The sequence below is a fragment of the Microtus oregoni genome, unplaced genomic scaffold (assembly GCF_018167655.1).
Source record: "Microtus oregoni isolate MIOR12 unplaced genomic scaffold, Mior012 000002F_ref0000024, whole genome shotgun sequence".
NCBI classification, from domain to species: Eukaryota; Metazoa; Chordata; class Mammalia; order Rodentia; family Cricetidae; genus Microtus; species Microtus oregoni.
The window spans coordinates 84,757,978-84,777,605 of NW_024543061.1; the positions used below are offsets into that span (position 1 = coordinate 84,757,978).

The window sequence follows — 19,628 nt, forward strand, 5'->3', positions numbered from 1 at the left end:
ACAAAATAGAAACACAGGAAACAGTCCAAAGAATCAATGAAACAAAAAGTTGGTTCTTGGAGAAAATCAACAAGATCAACAAACTAATTAAACGACAGAGAGAGAACACGCAAATAAATAAGATCAGAAATGAAAAGGGGGACATAACCACAGACACAGAGGAAATTCAGAGAATCATTAGATCTTACTATAAAAGCCTGTATGCCAAAAAAAATGGAAAATGCAAAAGAAATGGACATTTTTTTAGTTAAGTACCATATACCAAAGCTAAACCAAGACCAGGTGAACTATCTAAATAGACCCGTTAGTTGCGAAGAATTAGAAACTGTTATCAAAAATCTCCCTTCGAAAAAAAGCCCAGGACCAGATGGTTTCAATGCAGAATCCTACCAGAGCTTCCAAGAAGAGCTAATACCTATACTCCTTAATGTATTTCACAATATAGAAACAGAAGAATCATTGCCAAATTCCTTTTATGAAGCTACAGTTACCCTGATACCAAAACCACACAAAGACCCAACCAAGAAAGAGAATTACAGGCCTATCTCACTCATGAATATCGACGCAAAAATTCTCAATAAAATACTGGCAAATCAAATCCAAGAACACATTAGAAAAATTATCCATTATGATCAAGTAGGCTTCATCCCAGAGATGCAGGGCTGGTTCAACATACACAAATCTATCAATGTAATCCATCATATAAATAAACTGAAAGAAAAAAAACCATATGATCATTTCATTAGATGCTGAAAAAGCATTTGACAAAATTCAACACCCTTTATGATAAAGGTCTTGGAGAGATTAGGGATACAAGGGTCATACCTAAATATAATAAAAGCTATTTATAGCAAGACGACAGCTAACATTAAATTAAACGGAGAAAAACTCAAAACCATCCCACTAAAATCAGGAACACGACAAGGATGTCCACTCTCTCCATACCTCAATATAGTGCTTGAAGTTCTAGCAATAGCAATAAGACAACATAAGGAGATCAAGGGGATTCGTATTGGAAATTAAGAAGTTAAGCTTTCGTTATTTGCAGATGATATGATAGTATACATAAGCGACCCCAAAAATTCTACCAAAGAACTCCTACAGCTGATAAACACCTTTAGTAACGTGGCAGGATACAAGATCAACTCCAAAATATCAGTTGCCTTCCTATACACTAAGGATAAGGAAGCAGAGAGGGAAATCAGAGAAGCATCACCTTTCATGATAGCCACAAATAGCATAAAATATCTTGGGGTAACTCTGACCAAGGAAGTGAAAGATCTATTTGACAAGAACTTTAAGTCTTTGAAGAAAGAAATTGAAGAGGACACCAGAAAATGGAAGGATCTCCCTTGCTCTTGGATTGGGCGGATCAACATAGTAAAAATGGCAATTCTACCAAAAGCAATCTATAGATTCAATGCAATCCCCATCAAAATTCTTCACAAATCTGGAGAAGACAATAATCAACTTTATATGGAAAAACAAAAAACCCAGGATAGCCAAAACAATCTTATACAATAAAGGATCATCTGGAGGCATTACCATCCCTGACTTCAAACTCTATTACAGAGCTACAGTATTGAAAACAGCTTGGTATTGGCATAAAGCCAGAGAAGTCGACCAATGGAATCAAATAGAAGACCCGGACTTTAATTCACAAACCTATGAACACCTGATTTTCGATAAAGGAGCTACAAGTATACAATGGAAAAAAGAGAGCATCTTCAACAAATTGTGCTGGCAAAACTGGATGTCATTCTGTAGAAGAATGAAAATAGATCCATATCTATCACCATGCACAAAACTCAAGTCCAAATGGATTAAAGACCTCAATATCAGTCCAAACACACTGAACCTGATAGAAGAGAAAGTGGGAAGTACTCTACAACACATGGGCACAGGAGACCACTTCCTACGTATAACCCCAGCAGCACAGACATTAAGGGCATCATTGAATAAATGGGACCTATTGAAACTGAGAAGTTTCTGTAAAGCAAAAGACACTGTCACTAAGACAAAAAGGCAACCCACTGACTGGGGGAATATCTTCACCAACCCCGCAACTGACAAAGGTCTGATCGCCAAAATATATAAAGAACTCAAGAAACTAGACTGTAAAAGGCTAATCAACCCAATTATAAAATGGGGCACTGAGCTGAAAAGAGAATTCTCAACAGAAGAAGTTCAAATGGCCAAAAGACAGTTAAGGTCATGCTCAACTTCCTTAGCGATCAGGGAAATGCAAATCAAGACAATTTTAAGATACCATCTTACAGCCGTCAGAATGGCTAAAATGAAAAACACCAATGATAGCATTTGCTGGAGAGGTTGTGGAGGAAGGGATACACTCATCCATTGCTGGTGGGAATGCAAACTTGTGCAACCACTCTGGAAAGCAATGTGGTGGTTTCTCAGGAAATTTGGGATCAACCTATCCCTGGACCCAGCAATACCACTCTTGGGAATATACCCAAGAGAGGCCCTATCATACAACAAAAGTATATGCTCAACTATGTTCATAGCAGCATTGTTTGTAATAGCCAGAACCTGGAAACAACCTAGATGCCCTTCAATGTAAGAATGGATGAAGAAAGTATGAAATATATACATATTAGAGTAAAAAACAGTAAAAAGCAGTAAAAAACAATGACTTCTTGAATTTTGCATGCAAAGGGATGGAAATAGAAAATACTATCCTGAGTGAGGTAAGCCAGACCCAAAAAGAGGAACGTGGGATGTACTCACTCATATTTGGTTTCTAGCCATAAATAAAGGATATTGAGCCTATAATTCGTGATCCTAGAGAAGCTAAATAAGAAGGTGAACCCAAAGAAAAACATATAGGCATCCTCCTGAGTAATAACCTCATCAGGCGATGAAAGGAGACAGAGACCCACATTGGAGCACCGGACAGAAATCTCAAGGTCCAAATCAGGAGCAGAAGGAGAGAGAGCACGAACAAGGAACTCAGGACTGCGAGGGGTGCACCCACACACTGAGACAAAGGGGATGTTCTATTGGGAACTCACCAAGGCCAGCTGGCCTGGGTCTGAAAAAGCATGGGATAAAACCAGACTCGCTGAACATAGTGGACAATGAGGACTACTGAGAACTCAAGAACAATGACAATGGGTTTTTGATCCTACTGCACATACTGGCTTTGTGGGAGCCTAGGCAGTTTGGATGCTCACCTTACTAGACCTGGATGGAGGTGGGTGGTCCTTGGACTTCCCACAGGGCAGGGAACCCTGATTGCTCTTCGGGCTGATGGGGGAGGGGGACTTAATTGGAGGAGGGGGAGGGAAATGGGAGGCAGTGGCGGGGAGGAGGCAGAAATCTTTAATAAATAAATAAATAAAATTTAAAAAAAAAGACAGACAAAGCTGCAGGAGGCCACACATCAAGGGATTTGACTGAAGGTTTTAACTGTGGATAAAATGTTTAGGGATATGTTTTGTGAGAGGGAGAGGGGGAAGGGGGCGTTATCTATGTTTAGATGACGCAGGAGTGTTAGCTGAGGAGAGTAAGGCATCCGTTCTGTGAGATAACCAACCACCAGTGAGCAAAGAAGATTTGAGTGCCTCCTGGAGGGACAGTCAATGGAGTCATGTAATTCAGAGGACTTGGTGAGAATGGCCAGAGCTGAGAATCTGTGTGCTCAGCCCAGCTGCCTCTTTGCTCATGGCTGCTGGGGAACCACAGGAATGGGGAAGAGGTTGCTGCCTCCAGGGAACTAAGGGGTTGTGAGGGACCCAATCAAGGGACAGAAACGTCGTGTATCTATACAGTGATAGGGAGTGGTAAGTGATATGAAGAACATTATACATAATGGCAGAATGCCGTGGCAGGTGACTTGAGTCTGGAAAGAACAGGCACAGGTGGTCTGTCTGTATGATCTGTCTGCGTGGGGAGCTGAGGGGAGCTGGGGGGAGCTGGGGGAAGCTCAGGGGAACTGAGGTTGAGCGTATGCTATTGGCCCCAGAGTCTGCAACTGAGAGATTCCAGATCTGCAGCCTCCCTTGTTCTGATGGCTAACTGTTTACATGGCAGAATTAGACTCAGTAGGAGCCTCTAGTTGTGTCTGTGAGGTGTGGCTGCAATGAGTTTGAAACGGAAAAACACATCCTAAATGTGAGTGGTCCTTTATCCCAGGCTGGGGTCCTAGACCAATGAGAGGAGAAGGTGAGCTGAGCCCAGCATCCCTCTCTCTGCTCTTGCTGTGGGGGTGGCAGGAGCGGTGGCCACCTCTGCCTCCTACCAAGGGCTTCATCTTGGGCTAGGACTGTTCTCAGGTGTGAGCGCCAACCAACCCTCCCCCCTCAGGCTGCGTTTTGACAGGAGTTTTGCCACAGCCACAAGAACAGTGACAGCAGTTTAGGGCCTCGTAGCAAGCAAGATGCAGAAATGACCCAGATGGCTGCCACGGTGCAAGCGGGTGAAGACAGTGAGGTGTCCAATGGCTAAGAAATGGAACGAGCCTAGTGGTCCATTCATAGATGAACTGATAAAATGTATCATGGGACAATATTGCTCAGCCTTAAGGGAGCTCTACCATGTATGACAGTGTAGATGGTCCCAGAGAATATCAGACTAGGTAAGCTGTTGGTCACAAAGGACTGTGACTTCCAGACCCTCCTTACATGAAGTATCTGAAATAGTTAAAGTCTACAGAAGCAGAGAGCAGAAAAGCAGTGGCTGAGGGCTGAGGGGAAGAGGAAGTGAAGGGTTCTCAGCAGGTGTGAAGTGTCTATCATACATGACAAGGAGCTTCCTTCCTGTCGCTGCTGCATGGCATCGTACCCACGGCCAACAAAGATACACCGTATTTAACCATGCTCTCCACGCTGTGTCTTACAGTACTGTACACGCTAACTATACCATCCACATAAACACAGAGAACGTACATTTCGGGCTGGAGACACAGCTCGCTCACAGCATGCCAGTTTAGCTTGCATGCACAAGGCCCTGGTTTCAAGTTTACTTCCCAGTCTTGAATAAATCAGGTGTGTGCTGCGGACATGTAATCCCAGCTCTAGGGAGGGAGACACAGGAGGATCAGAAGTTCCCAGCTACATAGGGAATTGGAGACCAGTCCGGGCTAAGAGGAGATCCTGTCTGACAAGAACGTTAGCTGTTTTAATAAGCACCGACGATCAATATTTAGGAGCGCAGATGTCAACATGACCCACTCACTGTTCTTGCTTCAGAGCCGTGGCTCCTGGCCATAAGTGACTGTGGGTGCCCACGTCAGCAACTCTGAGGAGCGTGTCTGTTTCGAGTGTGGTGCTGAAAGCTCGTGTGGCCCTTCTTGCTTCTGATGTGATGAGGTGCTCTTTTTTTTAAAAAAAAAAAATTATTGAGCTATATATTTTTCTCCCCTCCCCTCCACTCCTTTCCCTTCCCCTTCTGTCCTCTCCCGTGATCCCCTTGCTCTCAATTTACTCAGGAGATCTTGTCTTTTTCTACTTCCCATGTAGATTAGATCCATGTATCTCTCTTGGGGTCCTCATTGTTGTCTAGGTTCTCTGGGATTGTGAATTGTAGGCTGGTTTTTAGTTTGTTTTATGCCTAAAAGCCACTTATGAATGAATACATATGATATTTGTCTTTCTGGATCTGGGTTACCTCACTCAATATGATGTTTTCTAGGTCCATCCATTTGCCTGCAAATTTCAAGATGTCATTATTTTTTCCCGTTGTGTCATGCTCCATTGTTAAATGTACCACATCTTCTTTGTCCATTCTAAAATGGCTGAAAGACACTTAAGGAAATGCTCAACATCCTTAGTCATCAGAGAATTAAACAACTCTGAGATTCCATCTTAAGAATGGTCAAGATCAAAAACACTGATGACAGCTTATGCTGGAGAGGTTGTGGAGAAAAGGGAACACTTCTGCATTGCTGGTGGGAATGCAAGCTGGTACAGTCCCTATGGATGTCAGTGTGGCGATTTCTCAGAAAATTAGAACACAACCTACCTCAAGACCCAGCAATACCACTTTTGGGTATATATCCAAAGGATGCTAAATCGTGCCACAAGGACATGTGCTCCATTTTGTTCATAACAGCTTTGTGTGCCATAGCCAGAACCTGGAAACAACCTAAATGCCCCTTCGACCAAAGAATGAGGTGCTCAAAATGCAGGCACACGTGGGGTTCTAACTGCACACCAACCTTGGAGATGCCAGCAAGGGGCCCGGGACTGATGGACTGATGCTGGCTTCTTTCTGCTTTGATCTCTTCCCCACACAGACCCTCCTGGCAGGTTAATGTTTGTACTCGAGCCAAGCTGTCTCTGGTAGCCACCGAATCGTCAGTGTGCCACACAGCAGTCTCGCTGGCGAGGGGAGAATGGGTGCCGAGCGCAAGGGGGCACAGCTTGAGGAGTGCCAAGGGCACAGCCTGACTGCAAAGCGTTCGCGGTGGGAATAGCCAGTGAGTTTCCAGCTGGGTTGGGGGCGGGACTTCCTGTCCTAATGCTACCCGTGCTTCCCTTGATTAAGGTCTTGAAACAAACACTCGTCTGCCTCCACGCCCTCTCTCTGCACACGTCACCCAGCTCTCAAAGCAGAACAGCCTCCAAGTGAGCTGCAGGTGTTACCGGCTGAGCGCGTGGGAAGCTGGTCAGGCCCGAGTCGAATAGGAATCCACGTGTTTATCTGAGACAGCCAGAGTGAGGCCCGGGGTTACTCTATTTAAACGCCTGTGTTTTCCTCTGCTTTCGCTGTTCCCTGTGATCTCTAACGAAGTTTGAGCTCACCACAGTTTCTCAAAGCCACACTCTTGATCGAAAAGCCACTGAAAGTTATGGTTCGGGTCTTGGGGTGTCTGTCTCTTTCTCTCTCCTTTACTTTTTAAAGACTTGACTTCAGCCAGAAGCAACTAGAGGTTAAGCTGCTGCAAGATGCTGTCCACCAAGAGGAGGTTCCACCAAGACAGCTCAGGGCTGGGGGTGGGGGGGACACAGAGTCAGGGGTGTGGAGACCTCGGCAACATTAAACTCTGGGGAAATTGTGAAGTTAAAAAAGAAAAAAAAAAAAAGGAACTGTTCAGTTGTCCCAGGAGGCTGGCTGCAAGCCGTGAGTGGAGGAAGTGTGGGGTATAAAGAAGGCGGTGTCAGCCCAGCGAAAGAGGGGAGTACAGAGAGCCTTAACTTGCTTCTCAGGACTCGGGTGGAAGGAGCTGGGCGGGCTGCGCCCATGCAAACAGAATTGCAGAAGTGGAGCCCAGGCTTATCACTTCCCTGAGAAGAAAAGCACATTTCCAGTTAGCTTCCTGTGCCTGAGCGCAAGTGCCCGGTGCCCTCCACGCTGCCCAAACCCAGACTGCCCTGAGCAGAGGCGACACAGGTGGAGGACCAGGCTGCGGCCTGTGGAAAAGCCGAGTTCCTGTGGCATAAACTAGGGGAGTTCTGCGGAATCTGCGAACTGAAAGCACCCAGCGCCACACGCGGAGCAGAAGACCTGGACCTGCCATGTAAGTAGCACGTTCCCTGCCAGTTCCTTTCGCCCAGGCTGGAGCAGAACCTCTGCCATTTTCCTGGAACCCAGCTGCTGGGTTACGCAGTGAACAGTTTAGGAAACCGCGCGGAGGGATCTCATCCTCCTGCTAGGAACATGATAGCAATGTTAGTCTCCCTTGGCTTTGCTGACTGGGTCTATGGTTGTATTTCCCTTTAAAATGAAACAAAGCGGGCTTTAGCTCAGTGGCCGCACATTGGCCTTGTGTGCAAGAGCGTGAATTAATATTAAACACATGAAAATTGCTTTTAACATATATGTGTATATGTGTGGAACTGTATGCACACTTTAGCCTTGGTTTTGTTTTGTTTCTGAGACAGGGTTTCACCGCGCAGCCCTGACTTATCTAAAACTCTTTGTAGACCAGGCTGGTTTGGAACTCACAGAGATCCATCAACCTCTGGCCCCAGAGTACTGAGGTTAACAGCGTGCTCCACCGTGCTCAGATCCACTTTACTTTTTGATACTGGGGTATTTAGAATGTTTGGGTGTCAGCCAAGGGCATATGATAATTTACTAAAAGTCATGTAAGAAGACAATTGTCAAATTACAAATGTCAAGCTATGTGTAAACCTGCTTTATTCTAGACATGTGGAATGGAAAATGGACGCTTCTTTATCTCACCCCTTATAGACAGCTGCTTTTGTTCGCAAACTTCTTTTTTATTTATTTTTTTGGGGGGGGTTGTTTTTTGTTGTGGTTTTTTGTTTGTTTGTTTGTTTTGTTTTGTTTTGTTTTTCGAGACAGGGTTTCTCTGTAGCTTTGGAGCCTGTCCTGGAACTATCTCTTGTAGACCAGGCTGGCCTCGAACTCACAAAGATCCATCTGCCTCTGCCTCCTGAGTGCTGGGATTAAAGGTGTGCACCACCACTGACCGGCTTTGCAAACTTCTTATTCTAGCACTATGGATCTTCCTTTTATAGAGCGTCCTTGTGGAGGAAGAGGACGACCCTAGTGTAGAAGTGCTCTGTCTGGGATTGTTGTGGATTCCTGTGCCTTTCCCTATTGGTCTGAGGAAGTGGCTGAGGAGTTGGAGGAATTGCCTCGTTTTAGAATAGCGATGTTGTGGTGGTATCTTATTGTTGCTGTCTTTTGCTTTCTGAACTCACTGGGTTTCAGTGTTTCCAAAAGCACTAAAAACCGTATTTGAAGTCACGAAGGCTAAAGCTGTAATTGCTGGGGACTTTGAAGAAAGTCTTCTTGTGATCAGGGCTGCTGTGTGGAGGTGTGAAAAGGCAGCTCTGCCCAGGTTGGGGTGAGTCATGTCTCTCTTAGACCCCATGCTCAGAGCACTAGCCCACTGGACACCTCTGTCTTGATGAAATCGATATTACGACCCCCAGCTTTATGAGCCCCCTGCTGCAATGGCTTCCTTGCAGTGTCTGTTCAGGAGAGTCGGCTGCTATAACTCACCCCAGAGTGGCCACGGTGGGCTCCCCACTGGGAAGCATCCTCTAGCCCAGCCTGCGGGGACTGCTGATCTGGATGTCATTTGAGCTGTGCCCCTGGTTTGAGTGCATTTTCCCAGGCCTGGATGACATGAGGACACTTCCTTCCTCCCCTGACCTGCGCTTAAGCCACCAGGATCCCTTAAACAGGCAGGTATTTGTACTTCTCTCCAGAGAGGCGCAGCTGCGGGGGTTTCACTTATGGCCATTTCCTCATGTGAAGGTCTTTCTCAAAACCTCTTAAAATCAAACTTTGGGCAAAGAGGGAAGTTAGTTCATGTTTTCAAAATGTTCTGCACAGCAGGTAGACTTGGGACAACGACAAGGGAGGACGGTAGCCACACACACACACACACACACACACACACACACAGACACACACACCACTGCCTCAGAGGACAGTAGCCACACACACACACACACACACCACTGCCACAGAGGACAGTAGCCACACACACACACACACACACACACACACACACACACCACTGCCACAGAGGACAGTAGCCACACACACACACACACACACACACCACTCCCTCAGAGGACAGTAGCCACACACACACACACACACACACACACACACACACCACTGCCACAGAGGACAGTAGCCACACACACACACACACACACACACCACTGCCACAGAGGACAGTAGCCACACACACACACACACACACACACACACACACCACTGCCTCAGAGGACAGTAGCCACACACACACACACACACACACACACACACACACCACTGCCTCAGAGGTCAGTGGCCACACACACACACACGCACACACACACACACCACTGCCCACTGCCTCAGAGGTCAGTAGCCACACACACATCCCCCACCACCACCCATGCTGCTTGCATTGTGAGTCAGATGTTTGAATTCTGAGTTGGAAAGAAAACTATTCAAATGTCCTCAGCTGTTCTGAAACTCACCAGTTAGTTGAATAAATTAGCAAGTGTTCTCTGACCCATCTCAAACTCATCTGCCAGCTGTGGGAAGCTGGGGTTGGTTTTTCCAAACGTTCAGACCAGCGATGACGAATGTGCACGAAGTAAAATTAGGAAGTCCTTGATAACATTTGCTGCCGCATCAGGCTGCCTGGCACATGAAGTGCTTAAGGGCGCGCTGGACTCTGAGGGAGGAACCTTAGAGCTGTTAGCTGGCTCTGGTGGCGGCATATATATTTTCTTTTTAAATTATATTTATCTTTGTGGCCATCTGCATGTTTTCTTTCTTCTTTGATTATATCTTGTACTGATAGGCAATATTGGTTATCTGTTTCTTTGTTGTTGTTTGTTTCTTATTTATTTTGTATTAGAATTTTCCCGCATGCGTGTCTGAGCCCCATTTGTGTGTCTGTCACGTGAGGAGGCCAGAAGAGGGTACTGGATCCCCTGGGACTGGATTTACATATGTTTACTTATGGTTGTGTGTCATGTGGGTGCTGGGAATCAAACCCTGGTCCTCTGGAAGAGCAGCTGGTGCTCTTAAGTGTTGAGCCATCTTTTCAGCTCCTCCTGTACTTTTTGGAGACAGAGTCTAACGTAGTCCAGGCCTGGAAATGGCTGTACAGCCAAACATGACCTTGAATTCCTGTGTCATGCTCCTTGGTGTAGACCCTAGGATTGCAGGTTCATGTCACAGTGGCTATACTGGATTATCAACAGGTAGTTACTTGAAAAGGACATGTAAAGACATTCTTAGATGGAGGACACACATTCAGCTCATACAGGGCTTCTTATCTATAGGAAGCACAGACTAGAGCTAATCTGAGCTCGCACACTGCCTCTTGACAGACCACAAGAGGATTGCCTGTAGGAACCGAAAAGTCCTGTGTTGCAGGGAGAGCCTGAAAAGGGCAGTCTCATTCATGAACAGTGTCTGTGTGTGGATGTCACAGACTGGGAAGGCTTCCCTCACTGTCTCGTGTGCCCCACCAACTCCAGTGTCGTCTGTGTGACATGACATATGTCATTATACCGGACGGGTGCTATGTGTCCCATGGGACTAGGCTTCCTGGAGGTCAATGGCAGATGGCCCAGCCCGGTATTAGCCACCGCTGAGGCATAGATGGGTTTCTCGAGTAGCTGGCTATGCGGGATATGAGCTTTGCACAATCTCTTTCATAGTAATGATAGTGTTTAAATATACAAGACAAGGATCATTCTCTTCAGAAACAGCTCTGGGATAGGGAAGCACAGTATGGGAATGTATAAGACTACAGCAGAACCTTTGTCATATACAGGGTGTGTGATGAGCAAGGGAATAGATGGGTTGATGTTGATGGACAAAGACTGTTATGTTATACTCTGAACTTTATGGATAGGCTTGCTAGATTCCAACCCCTATGATGTCTGCTGCATAAGAAGGTACTAAAAAGTATAGTTCAGCAGGTGCAGAGAACTGATTAGGTATATTTGGTCACTAGATGAAATAAAGTGTTAGGAAGAGGAAAGGCCATGATAGCGATAATGAGACAGAAACTTAATTCATAAGATAAAACCACTTGTCTGAGGTTTACGTTCTCAAGGACAAGATTTCCTCTTCTAAGGATGCTTTATATTTAACACCTGTTCCTGACAATATACTTTTCTTAAATATCGCTGATGTGACTAAAAGAAGCTTTCATACTGTGCCAACCAATGATACATGACCTTCTGATTTGTTCTTTGTTTGAATACTATATAATGAAAACATGAATTCAGTAAAATCGCAGCAGATTCCAACCACTCTCTTGTGTGTTGTGTCTGTCTGTCATTCGCCGAACTTGTGCCTTCCTGTTACCAGGACCCTGCTTCTCCCACGGTCTGGGTGGCTCCCCTGAGTCGGTCCGTGGCACTCGTGGGAAATTGTTCTTGATGTTTTTTCATGTGGAGAGGGGTGGCACTGGAGAGGGGTGTACCTGAGGACAGATGTTGGAAGACAGTCACATGTCCTGAGACTAAAGGAATAGCAGCTGAAGGAAGAGGAGTCCGGGCGACTAAGACATACATCCAGATAAAAGGCCCTGGGAATTAAGTGTGGGGTCCATGCCTGTATTCCCAGTGCATGGGGTGGAGTCAAGACTAGCCTGGGCTACATAACAGAACCCTGTCTCAAAACTAAACAAACAAAAGAGGCAAATGGTTGGGATGATGGTGAGACAGGAAACAAAGCCAAAGAAGGCTTGCTCAGCAGTTCTGATGGGGTAGAGGGCCAAGCTTCCCCAAATGCAGATACAGAGGTTGGATAGCTCAGGATATAAAAGCTCTTGCCACCAAGCCTACAACCTGAGTCCGAATCCCAGAACTAAGACAGTAAGAGAAAAAAACCCAATCCCCACAGGATGCCCTCTGATCTCCATATGCATGCTATAGTACGTGCCCATGCATGTGTGTTTGAGCGTGCAAACACACACACAATAAATAAATGTGAAGAATAGTACAGATATAGATGAGCTAATGCAGATGGTGTGGGATGTGGCTTAAGGGCCTGGAGCTGGCATTTGCAAGAACAGCTGACAAAGCTGGACAAGTCACCTGATTGCTAGGAGCCAGTGTTGTGTCCCCATCCTGCCCTCCCCCTCCTCCCCCCCCCCCTCCCACCCTGGGAATGCTACCCGAGAACTGTAAGGAGCAGAGCACATGTGCCTCAGCAGCCAGGCTTGGTGTGTGCATTCTGCTGAAACGGGCTTCCGGAATATCCCGTCCCTCCTCTGAAACTGGTGTGTGAGGGATAGCCTGCTCTCAGATGGGAAGTGAAGGATGGCCTGCTCTCAGATGGGAAGCGAGGGATGGCCTGCTCTCAGATGGGAAGCGAGGGATGGCCTGCTCTCAGATGGGAAGCGAGGGATGGTCTGCTCTCAGATGGGAAGTGAGGGATGGCCTGCTCTCAGATGGGAAGCTCCTCTGGTCCCAGTTCATCTTTAAACAGGATCCGGGCTGGAAGGGTTGGACTGTGACCTTCAGCAGCAAAGACCCAGATCCTGTATCTGCGAAGCAGGTGGCAGGAGCCTTTTCAACTCCCTCAACGTCCCTGCACCTGGGCAGTCCTCCCAGCCTCACAGAGCTCCGGAGTGGGGACAGAATCTGTGTTTGCCTTCACAGCCCAGTGCTCCAGCTCCCCTGCCTCCCCCCCTCCCCCCGCCACCCTTCCTCCACAAACGACCAGTACTGTTGTCTTTCGGTGGCTCCAGCATTTCTGCGGTTGCTTTTGTGCCTTTCTGGCACCCTTGGGCCTTCTGAAGGGAACATCTGGTGGCCCATGTGCTCTCCTGGGCTACCAACAACTGCAGAGTTCTCTGAGTGTCCTCGTGACAGTGGTGCACACATTTTCAAGTGTTTTCTTCCTAACATGTGGATCACATAAACCTTGCATTATTTTCTTTCTATTATTTATTAGATTCATTGTTATTTTATTATTTATTATTTGTATGCGTGTATATGTACACGTAAGTGCAGACATCCTTGAAGGCATGGAGGAGGGTCCTCCTGGAGCTGAAGTTACAGGTAGTTAAGAGACGCCTAACATGTGTGCTGGGAACCCAGTTCAGACCTTCTGCAAGAGGAGAAAGCACTTGCAGTTCTCGAAACATTATTATTGTTGTCATTATTGTTATTATTATATTTTTCTTTTATTTCTGAAATCATAATTACGTCATTTTCTCCTTCCCTTTCCCATCTCTAAACCAGCAGTTTTCAACCTGTGGGTCTTGACCCCCTTTCACAGGATTTGCCTAAGACCACCTGAAATACAAGAAATTTACATTACAATTCATAACAGTAGCAATATTACAGTTATGAAATAGTAATGAAAACAATTCCATGGTTGGGACCCCCACACCGTGAGGAATTGTGTTTAAAGGTTTGCAGCATTGGGAAAGTTGAGAACCACTGCCCTAACCGCTCCCATGTGCCAACCGCCACTTCCCTCTTTCTCATTCATTGTTGTTGTTGTTGTTGGTGTGTGTGTGTGTGTGTGTGGTGTGTGTGTGTGTGTGTGTGTGTGTGTGTGTGTGTGAATTCAGTCACTCTCAGAGTCCAGAAGGGAGCACCGGATCCCTTTGAACCACTACAATTGCAGGTGGTTGTGTACAACTGATATAGGTGCATAGAACCAAGCTCAGGTCTCAGAGCAAACACACTGTACTCTATATATGAGAGTTATTTTCACTTATGTGATTTGGTCTTCCTCCTCCTCTTCCTCCTCCTCCTCCTCCTCTTCTTCCTCTTCCTCCTCTTCCCCCACCTCCTCCTCCTCGCCTCGCCTTTGCTCTGGCAGTCATAGAACTCACGTAGACCCCTATAGCCTTGAACTCACAGACTGCAGGCCTCTACTCCTGAGTGCTGGGATCAAAGGTGTGTGCCATCAAGCCCAGCTCTCATTCACGTGAATTTTTTAATTCTCCTTCATGCAAAGTCATAAAAGTCATTCAGGCCTTAAATGTACGGATCAGCCAATTAGAAAATGCATATGAAAACATTGAATTTCTGCCAGAAAGTTCCTCTAGCTGCCTCCCGGTGAGTGCCTACCTCTGGCCACACCACAGTCAGTCAGCAGCTGTGGAGTCACCAAGACAGCTGTGCTGGGCTGGAACCAAGGGAAGTTGGAGGTGTCCTCCTCCTGTGTCTGTCGTCCATCTCTCCCCAGGTTTGAGATTTGTCTGTGTTGTGTTTACGGATAACATTATTTGAGTTGCTGGGCTGCCTTTGTCTCTATGAATATCCCACACATTGATTCTGTCTCTTATTAGAAATCGATATTTACCATTTTTAGTTGTGGATAAAGTCACTGTGAAGGATTGTACACAGGGCTTGTGGAGACATGCTCACCATAAATACTTAAGAGTAGAATTACTGTCATAACTTAGTCTGAGCTCTAACTTTTAAAAGGTCTACCAAGAGGTTGGAGAGGTGACATAGATGTTAAGAGCACTTATTGTTCTTTCAGAGAACCAAAGTTTGGTTTCCACACCCACATGGTAGTTCACAACCATCTGTAACTCCAGCTCCAGTGACACCCTCTTCTGGACTAGTAAGGTACTGCACTCATATGGTGCACATAAATACAGGGAAGCAAAACACTCATACACATACAATAAACATGATAAATGCATTCCACTCTGTCGAGCATTTCAGACGCCTCCAGTGCTGAATGGGAGTCTGAGCCCCCTAACTCCAGTCTTTGTAGTTTGGGCACTACTGATGTCATTGGTCTTAATTTGTCTTTGTAGATTACTATAATGTTGAGTGCTTTTCTCGTGTTCTGACTGGTCATTCTTTCCTTTTTTGAAGAGTTTATTTATTTATTAATAGATACACAAGTCATTAGATGAATAACTTCTGCAGCACGAATTCTAATTGTTCTTCCTAAAAACCCAGAATCAGATATTAGGGGGTGAAAGCTGAGAGACCAGCGAAGTAGCACAGTCAGTCCCTAGAGAGACCTTTTACCTCTACCAATCCTCAGACCAAAGGGGTCATCCTGTCCTCAGACTGCATCTCCAGGCTGCATGGCGCTCCCGTCTCCTCCTGCCTTATATTCCTCTCTCTGCCCAGCTGTATCCCTTCCTGTCTCCACCTTCTCAGTGCTGGGGTTAAAGGCGTATGACTCCCATGTGTTGGTTCCCGGCTGCCCAGACCCGAATTAACCACACAGAAACTATATTAATTAAATCACTGTGTGACCCATTAGCTCTAGCTTCTTGTCATAAACAAAATTCCACTTGAAGCTTCCATGCTCATTGATTTTGATTTAAAATTTTAATTGATAACTTATTTCTGGTACTGGGAATTGAACCCTTGTTGGTTTCACGGGTGTTGGGGCAAACACTCCCTCTGTGCTGCTCCCAGCCTGCTGACCCCAAGCCTGGAGCCTCCACAGAGACACATGCCCAGCCCAACCCTGATTCATATGGTTTTAGTTTACATGTGTGCTCACACGCATGAACACAGCATGTCTGTGGAGGTCAGGAGACAATTTTTGGGAGTCTCAGCACCAAACTTGCACAGAAATACCTACGCTCCCTGAGACATCTCACCAGCCCCCCAACTCTTATTTTTCAATACCCAGAACATGAAGTTGGTTTTTTTTTTCCAGTACTGTGTTGTGAAGATGTTCATTGCAGGTGTGTGGCAGCATTGATACTGAACACTGCAGTTCTGAGAATGAGGTAGGTTTTTGATTTTCAGTCCCCAATTACAAATACAGCCTCAGCCCAAATGTCACTGTCCTGCCTTTAGAAAGCTACTTAGGTCAGCTTCCCTCCCTGCAGGGAACCTGAGACACCTGGCCACATCTTCCACCACAGCTGGCAGCAGCAGGAGCAGTGGCCTTGTTTGCCTTGGTTCTTCTGGAAGCTTAAATGTCCCGGACTTTGCAGCTCCCCCTCTGTAGAAGGATGCAAAGTTCAATGCAAACAGGGGGGTCATCGTCTGGCTTTGTTTTGTCATATGGAAAATATGGAAATCACCGCTACTCGTTGTGAGAGCCATCTGTGGAAGTGAGTTTGCAGCTTGAATGCTTCGCTGTAGATAGGCTGTATAAATGATGCCACTCTGCTCACATCCGGTGCGCAGCACGTACTGGGCAGGTAGTGCGGAGGGAATGCTGGGTTTGTATGCTGGAGCTATGCAGCCTTGAGAAACCCCATGGGAACTTCTGGAAGCATTGGCTGGCCACTCTTTGTAAACTGGGAGGAGGTGTCTGTGTCTCCCGACAGTGAGCATGGTTTCACAAAACTAAGAGGTCTCCAGGACACAGAGGCTCACACCCGTCAACCTAGCACTGGGGGGCTGAAGCTCTCAGAGTGTCTTCATTGTGAGGCCATGCTGAGCCCTACAGTGTTCAGGCCAGGCAAGACCCTGCACCCACCCCAAACAAAAATAAGAGTTCTGGGCTAGAGACGGTTCCGTTGGCGAAGTGCTTGCTTTGTTTTCTATTTTCTTTTTAAATGTTTAAAAATTATTTGTGTGTGTGTGTGTGTGTGTGTGTGTGTGTAAACATACATATTTGTGTACACACAAGGGTCGGAGTACTTGTGTGGAGGTTAGAAGGCAGCTATCTGGAGTTGGTTCTCTGCCTTCTCCTTTATGAGGTTCTGGGGATTGCATGCAGACCGCTAGGCTCCACGGTAAGTGCTCTTACCTACTGAGCAATCTTGCCAGCTGTTTTTCTGTTTGAGACTGGATAATTTAATGCTCACTTCTGAAGGCCGTGTGCTTGCGCCTATATGATTAGATTTAAATGCCCGCAAGTGACAGAGGTTAGTTGTTCTAGCCCGTCTGACCTGAGTATTTAACTTAGAATCCATTCTCAGAAGTCTGAGCTCCCTCTACCTGCCTTCGAGGATCCCAAAGTATAGCCATGAAAGGGTTTCCAAGCAGTGACAGGAACTAGCGGAAAGGAGGTGTAAACATGGTCGGACTGAGCTGGCTGCAAACTCTTTCTTCACTACAGTGTTGCGTTACACTGAGAGCAGCTCGCTGAAGGACTGCTCCGCGGCTTGCCGTCTCAAGCCAAGACAAAAACCAAAATCCCCACTGATAGGTGCTTATTTGTGGTGGCAAAGATGGCTAATTCAGAGAGCTTCTGATGCTAACTTAGCAGAACACAAGGAGAGCGCTCATGTTAGCAAGGAGCTCCTGACAGTTTCTGGACAGAGGCAGCATCTCATTGGTGGCTTTGCCCAACTGTGTCTGTTAATGGAGAGCCAGCTTTTCATGTTAGGACCCTTCTCTCTGATAGGACCAGCATCCTCCAATCAAGGATCACAAGCTGAAATTCTGAGTGCTTTCCAACATGTTTTATTTATGTGTGTGTGGATGCATACAAGTGTGTATTCAGATATGTGTATGTGTGCACAAGTGTGCATATGTGTATGTGTGTGTGTTTGTGTGCATGCATTTGTGTGTGTGTGTGTGTGAGAGAGAGATGTCTTCCTCAATTTCTTTTCCACCTTGTTGTCTGAGATCCCTGTTTGGCCAGACAAGCACACCAGCAAGTCCACCACGCCCACGTGCACTAGGACTGCATGTGTGCCACCACATCCATCACCCACAATTTCACATGGATGCTGAGCTCAGGTTCTCATGCCAGAGAGGCCAGTACTTTGCTGGTGGAGACACCTCTCCAGCCTTGAATAGACTGTCGGGATATTTTCCTCTTTTTTTCATGTTTGTTAAACCCCAAACTGTTCGTTTCTTAAAATGTTTGTTAATTTTTAAATTAAAAAATTATTCTGCGTAAATGAGTATTTTGCTTACAAGTATGTATGTGCACCACATGTGTGTGTTGTGCCTGAGGACTTTAGATGAGGGCACTGGGTTCCTTAGAGCTGGAGTTACAGTTGTGAGTTGTTGTGTAAGTGCTGGAGACTGAACCCAGGTCCTCTGGAAGAGCACTGGGCATCCTTCACCAGTGAGTTCAAGGTTCACTCACTCATTCCTGTGTTTCTGAACACTTGGATCCCTCAGAGCTAGCGTTAAAGGGGTTTATGTAATGTCCAGCTTTTCACTTGGGCGCTGGGATCCGAACTCCAGTCCTTCTGCTTGTACAGCAAGCGGCCTTAGCTGCTAATCCCTCGCTCAGCTTTCCCTTCAGATGACCCTAAAGTAAAATGTGTTTCTTTCCATCAGGAGCTTGGGGAATCTCCTCTTTAGTTCATAAATGAAGAGTCTAAGGGAAAAGCAAGAAGGGCAGAAGAGAGAAAGGGTGATGTTTGAACATAGCTCTTTCAGGACACATGATATAAATATAAACAAGATATAGACACCTTCAGGCAAATAAAGTCCCATAAATTAGGGCAAGCACATAAAGTGCCCCCAAAGGAAGTCAGGCTTGAAGGTTCCCCATACCCAGAGAAGTGTGGGCAGGTGTGGTGCACACACCTCTGGTCCCAGCTCTGGAAGTCCAGGAATCCAAGGCTGGTTTAACCCTCCCAAGAACAATGGCACTTTTAGCATTAGTGACGGTTGGCAGGGGCCAAACTCTTGAGTGAAGAGCACAGTTTTCTGACTATATATGTTTCAACTTTTTAGAAATTGACATTTATATGTGTGTGTGTGTATATATATGCATGCACATGGAGGGCACAACCTGTGGGAGTCAGTTCCCTCCTTGTGGGTTCCAGGGCTCCAAGTCACCAGTCTTGACAACAAGTGCCTTTGCCCTGCGTCCGTCTCAGCAGCTCCCTAAAGACTAACAGATGCCATTGTGGCCTCTGTGTGTCTCTGCACATGTCTTTGTTTTCAACATAAGGGTTTCAGTGTCAAGACATTCAGTTTCTGTTCAAGTGTGGATTTTACTTCTAGATTAAATAATGAGGAGAATGCAATGAGAGGTTTATATGATGTGGAATTCCCCTCTGTATGCTGTGAATACCATTGGTTAATAAAGAAACTGCTTTGAGCCTATAGCAGAGCAGGGCAGAACAGAGGTAGGCAGGGAAAACTAAACTGAATGCTGGGAGAAGGAAGGAGGAGTCAGAGAGAAGCCATGCAGCCCGGCCAAAGACAGATACCAGAACCTTGCTGTAGACCACGAGCCTCATGGTAAAATATAAAACAATGGAGATGGGTTAAATTAAGATGTAAGAGTTATCCAGAAATATGCTTAAGCTATTGGCCAGACAGTATTGCAAATAATATAGTTTCTGTGTGATTATATCT

General features: G+C 46.0%; 1 protein-coding gene across 1 annotated transcript in view; it reads left to right on the forward strand.

The window, feature by feature from the left end:
* The first annotated feature begins 7,185 nt into the window (after positions 1-7,185).
* Positions 7,186-19,628, forward strand: part of Irag2 (inositol 1,4,5-triphosphate receptor associated 2) — a 52,618-nt gene continuing 40,175 nt past the window's right edge. The window contains exon 1 of the mRNA XM_041639832.1: positions 7,186-7,480. The gene's annotated coding sequence lies outside the window, so the exon portion shown is untranslated. The remainder of the gene's footprint in view (positions 7,481-19,628) is intronic.